This window comes from Aristolochia californica, unplaced genomic scaffold, assembly GCF_029961685.1.
Source record: "Aristolochia californica isolate CCGP_79_NKW_82.1479 unplaced genomic scaffold, dmAriCali1.0.hap1 SCAF_5, whole genome shotgun sequence".
In the NCBI taxonomy this organism is placed as follows: Eukaryota; Viridiplantae; Streptophyta; class Magnoliopsida; order Piperales; family Aristolochiaceae; genus Aristolochia; species Aristolochia californica.
The window spans coordinates 21,927,521-21,941,135 of NW_027182214.1; positions in this window are offsets into that span (position 1 = coordinate 21,927,521).

Below are 13,615 nucleotides of genomic sequence, written 5' to 3' on the forward strand. Positions count from 1 at the left end.
GTTTTACAACATGTGCAGAAGAAATCTCTTCCATGTAAAATCCCACGCTATTTGGATTGAACTGGTGAAATTTCCCAAACTTGGATAACAAAACTTTTGTGTTCATTTGTGGTGTGTGAATAAATTTCTTTTCTTACATTTGTTATTGTTTTAAATTTTTTTCATACATAGACTCTAAAATTTTCATTTTGTTGTGATCTATTTGCCTTTTTTGTTTATGGGACAGCGAAAACTCAATGTTTTGATTTAAGAAAAAAGTGTACATCTAAAATGGAAATTCAAAATGCACAAATGTAGAGAGAGATAATTCCAAAGAGTGTTTGTAATTTTTAGAGATAGTGAGCTCTTTTGAGTTTTTATATCTCAGGTTTTGCAATCGTCAGGAAAAGAGGGACGCGGGGGATTTTTAGCTGAGTGTTGATTCCCAATCCATAAGTCATTTCTAACTAAAATATAGCCCGTTATGCATGATAAATCACTTTAAAATCATCTATGATTGTTTGATCAGCTTTTTGAAAATGGAAAAATAATGGCTTGTTTGACTCGTGTAAATATCCCACCGCACGTTCACTTGAGAATTTAATGAGTGTTTGTTATTCTCTTTAAAAGCTTTGGATCCATAGGTCATTTGCATCTTTAAGATATTTCAAGCCTGCACATCCATTTTTAAAACATGTGTAGAAGAAATCTCTTTCTTGTAACGTTCCAACCTATTAGGGTTGAACTAGTGGAATTTCCAAAACTTGAAGACCAAAACTTTTGTATTCATTTGTGGTGTGTGAATAAATTTTATTTACTAACATTTCTTATGGTTTTAAATTTTTTCCATACTTAAACTCTAAAATTTTCATTTTTTTGTGGTATATTTGCCTTTTTTGTTTACGGGATGAAGGGCGAGGGAAAACTCAAAGTTTCGATTTAAGAAAAAATTGTACATCTAAAAAGGAAACGTACAATGCACAAATGTAGAGATAGATAATTCCAAAGTGTGTCTGTAATTTTAAGGGATTGAATGCTCCTTTTAGTTTTTATATCTCAGGTTTTGCAACGTCGAGAAAAGGGGGAGGCGGGGGATTTTTAACTGAGTGTTGATTCCCAATCCATAAGTCAATTTTAACTAAAATATAGCCCGTTATGCATGATAAATCACTTTAAAATAATCTATGATATTTAGGTCAGCTTTTTGAAAATGGAAAAATAATGGCTTGTTTGGCTCGGGTAAATATCCCACCTCACGTTCACTTGAGAATTTAATGAGCATTTGTTATTCTCTTTAAAAGTTTTGGATCCATAGGTCATTTGTATCTTTAACATGTTTCAAGCTTCATATCCATTTTTAAAACATGTGTAGAAGAAATATATTTCTTGTAAAATTCCAAGCTATTAGGTTTCAACTAGTGAAATTTCCCAAACTTGGAAAATAAAACTTTTGTGTTCATTCGTATTGTGTGAATAAATTTTCTTTACTTACATTTGCTATGGTTTTAAATTTTTTCCATACATAAACTCTAAATTTTTCATTTTGTTGTCATCTTTTTGCCGTTTTAGTTTACGAGATGAAGGGAGAGAGAAAAGTCAAAGTTTTGATTAAAGAAAAAAGTGTACATCTAAAATGGAAATATACAATGCACAAATGTAGAGAGAGATAATTCGAAAGAGTGTTTGTAATTTTTAGAAATTGTAAGCACTTTTTACTTTTCATATCTCAAGTTTTGCAATCATCGGGAAAAGCGGGAGGTGGGGGATTTTTAACTGTGTGTTGACTCGCAATGCCTAAGTCATTTCTTACAAAAATATAGCCCATTACACATGATTGTTTGGTCATATTTTTGCAAATGGGAAAAATAATGGCTTGTTTGACTCGGGTAAATATCCACCTGACGTTAACTTGAGAATTTCATGAGCGTTTTTTATTCTCTTTAAAATCTTTGGATCCATACGTCATTTGCATCAGTAACATGTTTCAAGCATGCATATCCATTTTTAATACTTGTGTAGAAGAAATCTTTTTTTTGTAAAATTCCAAACTATTAGGGTTGAACTTGTGGATATTCCCAAACTTGGATAACAAAACTATTGTGTTCATTTGTAGGGGGAGAATAAATTTTCTTTATTTTCTTTTATTATTGTTTTAAATTTTTTCAATACATAAACTCTAAAATTTTCATTTTGTTGTGATCTGTTTGCCTTTTTTGTATACGGGATGAAGGTAGAGCGAAAAATCAAAGTTTTGATTTAAGAAAAAAGTGTACATCTAAAATGGAAATGCACAATGTACAAATGTAGAGAGTGATAATTCTAAAGAGTGCCTATAATTTTAAGGGATTGTAAGATCTTTTTATTTTTTATATCAAAGAGTTTACAATCATTGGAAAAAGTTGGAGGCGGGGTATTTTTAACAGAGTGTTGACTCCCAATCCATAAGTCAGTTCTTACAAAAATGTCGTCCGTTACACATGATAAATCACTTTACAATTATCTATGATTGTTAAGGCCAGCTTTTTGTAAATGGGCAAAATAATGGCCTGTTTGACTCGAGTAAATATTCCACCGCACATTCACGTGACAATTTAATGAACGTTTGTTATTCTCTTTAAATGCTTTGGATCCATAGGTCATTTGCAACTTTAACATATTTCAATCTTCCATGTCCTTTTTTAAAACATATATAGAAGATAGCTCTTTCTTGTAAAATTCCATGCAATTAGGGTTGAACTTGTGGAATTTCCAAAACTAGGATAACAAGACTTTTGTGTTCATTTGTGGTGGTGAATAAATTTTCTTTACTTACGTTTGTTATTTTTTAAAATTTTTACCGTACATAGACTCTAAAATTTTCATTTTGTTGTGATCTATTTGCCTTCTTTTTTTATGGGAGAGCAAAAAACTCAAAGATTTGATTGAAGAAAAAAAATGTACATCTAAAATGGAAATGAACAATGCACAAATGTAGAGAGAGTTAATTCGAAAGAGTATTAGTAATTTTTAGGGATAGTTTGAGTTTTTATATGTCAGGTTTTGCAATCGTCAGGAAAAGGTGGAGGTGGGTGATTTTTAACTGAGTGTCGACTCCCAATCCATAAGTCTTTTCATACAAAAATATAACCCGTTACTCATGATAAATCTCTTTAGAATCATCTATGATTGTTAGGTCAGTGTTTTGCAAATGGTCAAAATAATGACTTGTTTGACTCGGGTAAATATCCCACCGCACGTTCACTAGAGAATTTAATGAGCATTTGTTATTCTCTTTAAAAGCTTAGGATCCATAGGTCATTTGCATCTTTAACATGTTTCAAGCATGCATATCCATTTTTAAAATGTGTAGAAGAAATCACTTTCTTGTAAAATTCCAACCTATTTGGGTTGAACTAGTGGAATTTCCCAAACTTGGATAAAAAAACTTTTTTGTTCATTTGTGGTGTGTGAATAAATTTTTTTTACTTACATTTGTTATTGTTTTAAATTTCTTTCCATACATAGACTCTTAAATTTTCATTTTGTTGTCATCTATTTGCCTTTTTTGTTTATGGGATGAAGGGACAGCGAAAACGAAAAGTTTTTATTTAACAAAAAAGTGTATATCTAAAATGGAAATGCACAATGCACAAATGTAGAGAGAGATAATTCCAAAGAGTGTCTATACTTTTTAGGGATTGTAAGCTCTTTTTAATTTTTATACAACAGGTTTTGCAATCGTCAGGAAAAAATTGAGGCGTGGGATTTTTAACTGAGTTTTGACTCCGGATCCATAAGTCAATTTATTATAAAAATATAGCTCGTTACACTAGATAAATCACTTTACAATCATCTATGATTGTTATGTAAGCTTTTTGTAAACAGGCAAAATAATGGCTTGCTTGACTCGGGTAAAGATACCACCGCATGCTCACTTCAGAATTTAATGAGTGTTTCTTATTCTCTTTAAAAGCTTTGGATCCATAGGTCATTTGCATCTTGAACATGTTTCAAGCATGCATATCCATTTTTCAAACATGTGCAGAAGAAATCTCTTTCTTGTAAAATTTCAAGCTATTAGGTTTGAACTAGTGGAATTTCCCAAACTTGGATACCAAACCTTTTGTGTTCATTTTTGGTGTGTGAATAAATTTTATTCACTTACATTTGTTATTGTTTAAAATTGTTCCACACATAAACTCTAAAAATTTTAGTTTTTTGTGGTCTATCTGCCTTTTTTGTTTACGAGCTAAACAGAGAGCGAAAACTCAAAGTTTTGATTTAAGGAAAAAGTGTACATCTAAAAAGGAAATGCACAATGCACAAATGTAGAGAGAGATAATTCAAAAGAGTGTCAGTAATTTTTAGGGATTGTAAGCTCTTTTTAGTTTTTAAATCTCAGGTTTTTCAATCATTGGGAAAAGGGGGAGGAGGGGGATTTTTAACTAAGTGTTGACTCTCAATCCATAAGTCATTTCTTACAAAATTATAGCCCGTCATGCATGATAAATCACTTTATAATCATCTTCAATTGTTAAGGTTAGCTATTTGCAAATTCACAGAATAATGGCTTGTTTGACTCTAGTAAATATCCCACTACACGTTCGCTTGAGAATTTAAAGACCGTTTGCTATTCTCTTTAAAAGAATTGGATCCATCGGTCATTTTCATCTTTAACATGTTTCAAATATGCGTATCCATTTCTAAAACATGTGTTGAAGAAATAACTTTCTTGTAAAATTCCAAGCTATTAGGGTTGAGCTAGTGGAATTTCCCAAACTTGGGTAACAAAACTTTTGTCTTAATTTGTGGTGTGTCAAAAAAATTTCTTTTCTTACATTTGTTATTATTTTAAATTTTTTCTATACATAAACTCTAAAAGTTTCATTTTGTTGTGATCTATTTGCCTTTTTTGTTTACGGGATGAAGGGAGAGCGATAACTCATAGTTTTGATTTAAGAAAAAAGCGTACAATTTAAATGGAAATGCACAATGCACAATGCAAAAATGTAGAGGGAGATAATTCCAAAGAGTTTATGTATTTTTTTAGGGATTTTAAGTTTTTTTTAGTTTTTATATCTAAGGTTTTGCAATCGCCAAGAAAAGGGGGAGGCGGGGGATTTTTAATTGAGTGTTGACTCCTAATCCATAAGTCATTTCTTACAAAAATATAGCCCATTATGCATGATAAATCACTTTACAATCATCTATGATTGTTAAGGTCAGCTTTTTTCAAATGGGCAAAATAAGGGCTTGTTTGACTCTAGTAAATATCCTACCCCACGTTCACTTGATAATTTAATGAGCGTTTGTTATTCTCTTTGAAAGCTTGGGACCCATAGGTTATTTGCATCTTTAACATGTTTCAAGCATGCATATCCATTTTTAAAACATGTGCAGAAGAAATCTCTTTCTTGTAAAATTCCAAGCTATTAAGGTTGAACTTGTGGAATTTCCCAAACTCTAATAACAACCCTTTTGTGTTCATTTTTTGTGTGTGAATAGATTTTTTTTACTTACATTTGTTATTGTTTAAAATTTGTTCCACACATAAACTCTAAAATTTTCATTTTTTTCTGATCTATCTGCCTTTTTTGTTAACGAGCTGAATAGAGAGCGAAAACTCAAAGTTTTGATTTAAAAAAAAGTGTACATCTAAAATGGAAATGCACAATGGACAAATGTAGAGAGAGATAATTCCAAAGAATGTCAGTAATTTTTAGGGATTGTAAGCTCTTTTTATTTTTTAAATCTCAGGTTTTTCAATTGTCGGGAGAAGGGGGAGGAGAGGGGTTTTTAATTGAGTGTTGACTCCCAATCCTTAAGTCATTTCTTACAAAAATATAGGCCGTAACGCATGATAAATCATTTTACAATCATCTTTGATTGTTAAGGTCAACTTTTTGCCAATTCGCATAATAATGGCTTGTTTGACTCTGGTAAATATCCCACTTCACATTCATTTGAGAATTTAATGAGCGTTTGCTATTCTCTTTAAAAGACTTGGATCCATAGGTCATTTGCATCTTGAACATGTTTCAAGTATGCGCATCCATTTTTAAAACATGTGTAGAAGAAATAACGTTCTTGTAAAATTCCAAGATATTAGGGTTGAACTAGTGGAATTTCCCAAACTTGGATAAATAAACTTTTGTGTTCATTTGTGGTGTGTGAATAAGTTTTCTTTACTTACATTTGTTATTGTTTTAATTATTTTCCATACTTAAACTCTAAAATGTTCATTTTGTTGTGACCTATTTTACTTTTTTGTTTACGTGATGTAGGGAGAGCGAAAACTCAAAGTTATGATTTAAGAAAAAAATGTACATCTAAAATGGAAATGCACAATGCACAAGTGTAGAGAGAGATCATTCTAAAGAGTGTCTGTAATTTTTTGGGATTGTAAGCTCTTTTTAGTTTTTATATCTTAGGTTTTGCAATTTTCGGGAAAAGGGGGAGGCGGCGGATTTTTAATGGAGTGTTGATTCCCGATCCATAAGTTATTTCTTACAAAAATATAGCCCATTATGCATGATAAATCACTTTACAATCATCTATGATAGTTAAGGTCAGCTTTTTGCAAATTGGCAAAATAATGGCTTGTTTGACTCAGGTAAATATCCCACTGCACGTTCACTAGAGAATTTAATGATCGTTTGTTATTCTCTTGAAAAGCTTTGGATCCATAGGTCATTTGCATCTTTAAAATGTTGCAAACAAGCATATCCATTTTTAAAACATGTGTAGAAGAAATCTCTTTCTTGTAAAATTCAAAGCTATTGGATTAGTGAAATTTCCCGAACTTGGATAGCAAAACTTTTGTCTGCATTTGTGGTGTGTGAATAAATTTTCTATACTTACTTTTGTTATTGTTTTAAATTTTTTCTTTATATAAAGTCTGAAATTTTCATTTTGTTGTGATCTATTTGACGTTTTTGTTTACGGGAAGAAGGGAAAGCGAAAACTCATAGTTTTGATTTAAGAAAAAATTGTACATCTTAAATGGAAATGTACAATGCACAAATGTAGAGGGAGATAATTCCAAAGAGTGTCTCTAATTTTCTGGGATTGTAAGGTTTTTTTAGTTTTTATTTCTCAAGTTTTTCTATCGTAGGGAAAAGGCAGAGGCTGGGGATTTTTATCTGAGAGTTGACTCCCAATCCATAAGTCATTTCTTTAAAAAATATCACCTGTTATGCATGATAAATCCCTTTACATCATCTATAATTGTTAAGGTCTGCTTTTGGTAAATGGGCAAAATAATGGCTTGTTTGACACAGGTAAACATCCCATTGCACACTTGATAATTTAATCAACATTTGTTATTCTATTTAAAAGCTTTGGATCCATAGGTTATTTGCATCTTTAACATGTTTAAAGCATGCATATCCAATTTTAAAACTTGTGTAGAAGAAATCTCTTTCTCGTAAAATTCCAAGCTATTCCGGTTGAACTAGTGCAATTTCCAAAACTTGGATAACTACAGTTTTGTGTTCATTAGTGGTATGTGAATAAATTTTCTTTACTTACATTTTTTATTGTTTTAAATTTTTCCCATTCATAAACTCTAAAATTTTCATTTTTTTTGGTCTAATTGCCTTTTTTGTTTACGGGATGAACGGAGAGCGAAAACTCAAAGTTTTGATTTCGAAAAAAAGTGTACGTCTAAAATGGAAATGCACAGTGCACAAATATAGAGAGAGATAATTCCAAAGAGTTTTTGTAATTTTTAGGGATTCTAAGCTCTTTTTAGTTTTTAGTTCTTAGGTTTAGCAATCTTCAGGAAAAGGGGGAGGCGGGGGATTTTGAACTGAGTGTTGACTCCCAATCCATAAGTCATTTCTTACAAAAATATTGCCAGTCTCGCATGATAAATCACTTTACAATCATCTATGATTTTTAAGGTCAGCTTTTAGCAAATGGGCAAAATAATGGCTTGTTTGACTTCGGTAAATATCCCACTACACGTTCACTTGAGAATTTAATGAGCGTTTGTTATTCTCTTTAAAAGCTTTGGATCCATAGGTCATTTTCATCTTGAACATGTTTCAAGCATGCATATCTAATTTTAAAACATGTGAGAATTTCCCAAACTTGGATAACAAAACTTTTGTGTACATTTTTTGTGTGTGAATAAATTTTATTTACTTACATTTTTTATTTTTTTAAATTTTTCCTTACATAAACTCTTATATTTTGATTTTGTTGTGATCTATTTGCCTTTTTTGTTTACTCGATGAATGGAGAGTAAAAACTGAAAGTTTTGATTTAAGAAAAAAGTGTACATCTAAAATGGAAATGCAGAATGCACAAATGTAGAGAGAGATAATTCCAAAGAGTGTCTGTAATTTTTAGAGATGGTAAGCTCTTTCTAGTTTTTATATCTGAGGTTTTGCAATCGTCAGGAAAAGTGGGAGGCGGGGGACTTTTAACTGAGTGTTGACTCCCAATCCATAAGTCATTTCTTACAAAAATATAGCCCGTTAAGCATGATAAATCACTTTACAATAATATTTGATTTTTAGGTCAGCTTTTTGAATATGGGCAAAATAATGGCTTGAATGACTCGGGTAAATATCCCATCGCACGTTCACTTGACAATTTAATGAGCATTTGTGATTCTCTTTAAACACTTTCGATCCATAGGTTATTTGAATCTTTGACATGTTTCAAGCATGCATATCCATTTTTATAGCATGTGTAGAACAAATCTCTTTCTTGTAAAATTCCAAGTTATAAGGGTTGAACTAGTGGAATTTCCCAAAATTTGATAACAAAACTTTTTTGTTCATTTGTGCTCTGTGAATAATTTTCTTTACTTACATTTGTTATTGTTTTAATTTTTTTCCATATATAAACTCTAAAATTTTCTTTTTGGTGTGATCTATTTGCCTTTTTCGTTTACAGGATGAAGGGAGGACGAAAATTCAAAGTTTTGATTTAAGGAAAAAGTGTACATGTTCAATGGAAATTGAAAATGCATAAATGTAGATAGAGATAATTCCAAAGAGTGTGTTTAATTTTTAGGGATTTTAAGCTGTTTTTATATTTTATTACTCATGTTTTGCAATCGTCGGGAAAAGGGGGTGGGGGATTTTTTACTGAGTGTTGACTCCCAATCCATAAGTCATTTCTTACAAAAATATAGCCCATTACGCATGATAAATCACTTCATAATCATCTCTGATTGTTAACGTCAGCTTTTTACAAATGGGGAACAGAATGGCTTGTTTGACTCGGGTAAATATCCCACCTCACGTTCACTCGAGAATTTAAAGAGCGTTTGTTATTCTCTTTGAAAGCTTTGGATCCAAAGGCCTTTTGCATCTTTAACATGTTTCAAGCATGCATATCCATTTTTAAAACATGTGTAGAAGTAATTTCTTTCTTGTAAAATTCCAATCTATTAGGGTTCAACAAGTGGAATTTCCCAAAATTGGATAACAAAACTTTTGTTCTCATTTGTGGTGTGTGAATAAATTTTCTGTACTTATATTTGTTATTGTTTTAAATTTTTTCCATACATAAACTCTAAAATTTTCATTTTGTTGTGATCTATTTCCCTTTTTTTACGGGATGAATGGAGAGCGGAAACTGAAAGTTTTGATTTAAGAAAAAAGTGTACATCTAAAATGGAAATACATAATGCACAAATGTACAGAGAGATAATTCCAAAGAGTGTATGTAATTTTTAGGGATGATAATCTCTTTTTAGTTTTTATATCTCAGGTTTTGCAATAGACGGAAAAAGAGGGAGGCGGGGGATTTTTAACTTAGTGTCGAGTCACAATCCACGTGTCATTTCTTACAAAAATATAGCCCGTTATGAATGATAAATCAATTTACTATCATCTATGATTGTTAAGGTTAACTTTTTGCAAATGGGCAAAACAATGGCATGTTTGACTCGGGTAAAGATCCCACCACACGTTCACTTGAGAATTTAATGAGCGGTGTTATTCGCTTTAAAAACTTTGGATCCATAGGTCATTTGCATCTTTAACATGTTTCAAGCATGCATATCCATTTTTAAAACATGTGTAGAAGAAATCTCTTTCCTGTAAAATTCCAAGCTATTAGGGTTGAACTAGTGGAATTTCCAAAACTTGGATAACAAAACTTTTGTGTTCATTTGTGGTGTGTGAATAATTTTTTTTCCTTTCATTAGGTATTGTTTTAAATTTTTTCTCTACATAAACTCTAAAATTTTCATTTTGTTGTGATCTATTTGCCATTTTTTTACGGGATGAAAGGAAAGTGAAAACTCAAAGTTTTGATTTAAGAAAAAAGTGTACATCTAAAATTGAAATGTACAACGCACAAATGTAGAGAGAAAGAATATGTAGAGAGAAATAATTCCAAAGAGTGTCTATAATTTTTAGGGATTGTAAGCTCTTTTTAGTTTTTATATCTCAGGCTTTCCAATCGTCTGGAAAAGAGGGAGGCTGGGGATTCTTAACTGAGTGCTGACTCCCAATCCATAAGTCATTTCTTAAAAAAATATAGCCCACTACACATGATAAATCACTTTAAAACCATCTATGATTGTTAAGGTGAGCTTTTTGCAAATGTGCAAAATAAAGGCTTGTTTGACTCTGGTAAATATCCCACGGCTTGTTCACATGAGATTTTAATGAGCGTTTGTTATTCTCTTTAAAAGCTTTGGATCCATAGGTCATTTCCATCTTTCACATGTTTCAAGCATACGTATCCAATTTTAAAACATGTGTAGACGAAATCTCTGTCATGTAAAATTCCATGCTATTTGGATTGAACTTGTGAAATTTCCCAAACTTGGATAACAAAACTTTTTTGTTCATTTGTGGTGTGTGAATAAATTTTCTTTACATACATTTGTTATTGGTTTAAATTTTTTCCATACATAAACTCTAAAATTTTCATTTTTTTTTGTGAACTCTTTGCCTTTTTGGTTTTCGGGATGAAGGGAGAGCGAAAACTCAAAGTTTTGATTTAAGAAAAAAGTGTACATCTAAAATGAAAATTCACAATGCACAAATGTAGAGAGAGATAATTCCAAAGAGTGTTTGTAATTTTTAGGGATTGTAAGCTCTTTTTAGTTTTTATATCTCAGATTTTACAATCGTCGGGAAAAGGGGGAGGCGGGGGATTTTTAACTGAGTGTAGACTCCCAATCCATAAGTCATTTCTTACAAAAATATAGCCCGTTTCGTATGATAAATCACTTTACAATCATCTATGATTCTTAAGGTCAGCAAATGGGAAAATAATGGCTTGTTTGACTCGGGTAAATATCCATAACTTGAATAACAAAAATTTTGTGTTCGTTTGTGGAGTGTGAATAAATTTTATTTGCTTACATTTGTTATTGTTTAAAATTTTTTCCATACATAAACTGTAAAAATTTTCATTTTGTTGTGATCGATTTGCCTTTTTTTTTTTTTTTTTTACGGTATGAAGTAAGAGCGAAAACTCAAAGTTTTGATTTTAGAAAAAAGTGTGCATCTAAAATGGAAATGAACAATGCACAAATGTACAGAGAGATAATTCCAAAGTGTATCAGTAATTTTTAGGGATAGTAAGCTCTTTTGAGTTTTTATATCTCAGGTTTTACAATCGTCGGGAAAAGGTGGAGGCGGGGGATTTTTAACTGAGTGTCAACTCCCAATCCATAATTCTTTTCTTACATAAATATAGCCTGTTACGCATGATAAATCTCTTTAGAATCATCTATGATTGTTAGGTCAGCGTTTTGCAAATGGTCAAAATAATGGCTTGTTTGACTCGGGTAAATATCCTATCGCACGTTCATTTGTAGAGAGAGATAATTCCAAAGAGTGTCCATAATTTTTATGGATGGTAAGCTCTTTATAGTTTTTATATCACTGGTTTTATGATCGTCGGGTAAAGGGGGAGGTGGGGGACTTTTCACTGAGTGTTGACTTCCTATCCATAAGTCAATTCTTACCACAATATAACCCGTTATGCATGATAAATCACTTAATGATCACTATGATTGTTAAGGTCACCTTTTTGCAAATGGGCAAAATAATGGCATGTTTGACCCGGGTAAATATCCGACCGCATGTTCACTTGAAAATTTAATGAGCGTTTTTTATTCTATTTAAAAGCTTTGGATCAATAGATCATTTGCATCTTTAACATGTTTCAAGCATGCATATCCATTTTTAAAACATGTGTAGAAGAAATCTCTTTCTTGTAAAATTCCAAGCTATTAGGGTTGAACTAGTGGAATTTCCCAAACTTGGATAACAAACCTTTTATGTTCATTTGTGGTGTGTGAATAAATATTCTTCACTTACATTTGTTATTGATTTAAATTTTTTCCATACAAAAACTCTAAAATTTTCATTTTGTTGCGATCTATTTGCCTTTTTTGTTTACGGGATGAAGAGAGCGTGAAAACTCGAAGTTTTGATTTAAGAAAAAAGGGTTCATAAAAAATTGAAATTCACAATGCAAAAGTGTAGAGAGAGATAATTCCAAAGAGTGTTTGTAACTTTTAGGGATTGTAATCTCTTTTTAGTATTAATATCTCTGGTTTTGCAATCGTCAGGAAAAGAGGGAGGCGGGGGATTTTTAACTGAGTGTTGAGTACCAATCTATAAGTCATTTCTTTCAATAATACAGCCTATTACACATGATAAATCACTTTACAATCATCTATGATTGTTAAGGTCAGCTTTTTTCAAATGGGTAAAATAATGGCTAGTTTCACTCGGGGAAATATCGCATCGCACGTTCATTTGAGAATTTAATGAGTGTTTGTTATTCTCTTTAAAAGCTTTGGATCCATACGTCATTTGCATCATTAACATGTTTCAAGCATGCATATCCATTTTTAAAACAAGTGCAGAAGAGATCTCTTTCTTGTAAAATTCCAAGCTATTAGGATTGAACTAGTGGAATTTCCCAAACTTGGATACCAAAACTTTTGTGTTCATTTGTGGTGTGTGAATAAATTTTCTTTACTTAGATTTTTTATTTTTTAAAATTTTTTCCATGTAGAAACTGTAAAATTTTCATTTTGGCGTGATCTATTAGCCTTTTTAGTTTACGGGATGAAGGGACAACGAAAACTCAAAGTTTTGAATTAATAAAAAATTGTACATCTAAAATGGAAATCCCCAATGCACAAATGTAGAGAGAGATAATTCCAAAGAGTGTTTGTAATTTTTAGGGATTGTAAGCTCATTTCAGTTTTTATATCTCAGGTTTTGCAATTGTGGGGAGAAGGGGGAGGCGAGGGATTTTAAACTGAGTGTTGACTCCTAATCCATAAGTCATTTCTTAAAAAAAAATAGCACGTTACATATGATAAATAACTTTACAATCATCTATGATTATTAGGTTAGCTTTTTCCAAATGGGCAAAATAATGGCTTGTTTGACTCGGGTAAATATCGCACCGCTCGTTCACTTGAAAATTTAATGAGCGTTTGCTATTATCTTTAAAAAATTTGGACCAATAGGTCATTTGCATCTTTGACATGTTTCAAGCATCCATCTCCATTTTTAAAACATGTGTAGAAGAAATCTCTTTCTTGTAAAATTCGAAGCAATTAGGGTTGAACTTGTGGAATTTCCAAAACTTGGATAACAAACATTTTGTGTTCTTTTGTGGTGTGTGAATAAATTTTATTTACTTACATTTATTA